The sequence below is a fragment of the Ammospiza caudacuta genome, chromosome 27, assembly GCF_027887145.1.
Source record: "Ammospiza caudacuta isolate bAmmCau1 chromosome 27, bAmmCau1.pri, whole genome shotgun sequence".
Classification (NCBI taxonomy): domain Eukaryota; kingdom Metazoa; phylum Chordata; class Aves; order Passeriformes; family Passerellidae; genus Ammospiza; species Ammospiza caudacuta.
In genome coordinates this window covers 1,636,638-1,638,410 of record NC_080619.1, presented here as the reverse complement: position 1 = coordinate 1,638,410, position 1,773 = coordinate 1,636,638, and positions in this window count along the sequence as shown.

The window sequence follows — 1,773 nt, the reverse complement described above, 5'->3', positions numbered from 1 at the left end:
GCTGGGAATATTTACCCTTAGGGGGCCCCCACATGCTGGGGCACAGCCCTGGCCAGTCCTTGTGCCTTGGTCCTGCAGCTCAGGGAGGACCTCGATCCCCTCCTGCCCTCTCAGGTGCTCCAGAGACAAAGAGCAGCTCAGTGAAGATGGATGGAGGCTGTGGCTGCGAATTCATCAAGGGACACTGCCCTCCTATTGATCCATCTGCAACTTGCTGTGGTCTGCAGCCATTCCCAGAGGCAGAGGCTGTGGCTGGGAGCGTGATCCAGCACCCTGCAAGAGGCTGGTGGTGGATAAACCATCAGCACCTAAGGGAAATATCCCACCCCTGGATGGTGGTCCCATGTTTTCCAGCACCCCCCTCCCAGCAGTAGACCTCATTGATTCCTGTTTCCTCAAGGAAAGAAGGAAGTACAGTGTGTTGTCTGGCTGTCTGCTCTGGCTCACCTCAGGCTGATGGAGCTTGGCTCACTTCCAGGATAGGCACAGCACCCACAGCTGGGGCAGCCCCCAAACCTCAGTGAGTACAGAAGACATGCTCTGAAACTGCCCTGGCATGGAGGAGCGGGTTTAACCCAGCCAGAAATTCATCCAGCTCAGGGATGGACCCAATCCTGACCATGGCAACCCTAAGAGACAGGGGTGTGGGGAATACCTCCCCAGGGGATGGCTGCCTGGGGACTGCAGGAGCTGAGACACAGAGATATGAGAGGAGACCCTTTAAAGCCTGAGGGTTATGCTGGGAGAGAAGGGAAATGTCATTATCCAAGACCTTAGGAGCATCATCCAGGCTATCCCACACCACTGTCCCCCCCTTCTCTACCATTGCAAGCCCCCCTGCTCCTGCCCCATCACCTCTGCCCCTCCCAGCCTGCGGGACACAGCTCGGAGCCAGCAGCACCCCCAGCTCCTCCGGGTCCGCCCTTGTGATCAAACACCCCCGCACAGCCCTGCTGTGTCAAAGACCTGCATCCACCTGCCCCACATCCCCGTCCTTCCCTCGGGAGCATCTCCTCACAAGGCAGGGCTGAAACCCCTTCCACCCCATCCCTGTGGAGGAGAAAAAGGCCTCTGCCTTCCCTTCGTGTTCACCATCCGTTTTGCAAAGGGGCTGCAAGAGCTGACGGGGGAAACCTGGGGGAAACTGGGAAACTTGTCCCAGTTCCTGCGACACAGCCCTGGAGCGAGATCCCCGAATGCACAACGCCCACCCATCCTCATCCTCATCCCCGGCACGCTGCAGCCCCGAACCCTTTGCGAACACAAGGGAAGCCCCCAGGCTCCGCAGGAGAGACCCTACAGGGTCTGCACGATGGGAGTGAGAGGGGTGGAGAGGAGAAACCCCCCCGGGAGAGCCGCGAGGGCGGTCCCTGGGCCGGTGGAAGTTTCTGCTGCTGAGGATGCTGAGCGAGGGAAGGAGAAAGGGGGAAAAAATCAAACCGAGGTGGAAGGCACCAGAGAGGTGGAGAAAGGGAAAGGGGAGGAGGGAGAGGAGGAGGGAGGGAAGGGGGAGTGGGAGGCTGGCGAGGAGGGATGCAGCCCATCGCCAGGCGAGCTGGAAGGTGGGCAGCCGGAGCACCGGCTCCGGGGAGGTTATAAAAGGCAGGAGCGGGACGCAGAAGGAGCCGCAGCCTCTGCGCAGCCCCGCGGGGACCCGCCAGGCTCCTTCGCTGCAAGCCCGGAGGATTCTCGCCCCGACGGCAGAAGCAGCCCAGCAGGAGCGGGGACGCTGCCAGCCATGCCCCGCGGAGCTGGGCGCAGGGGCAGCTGAGG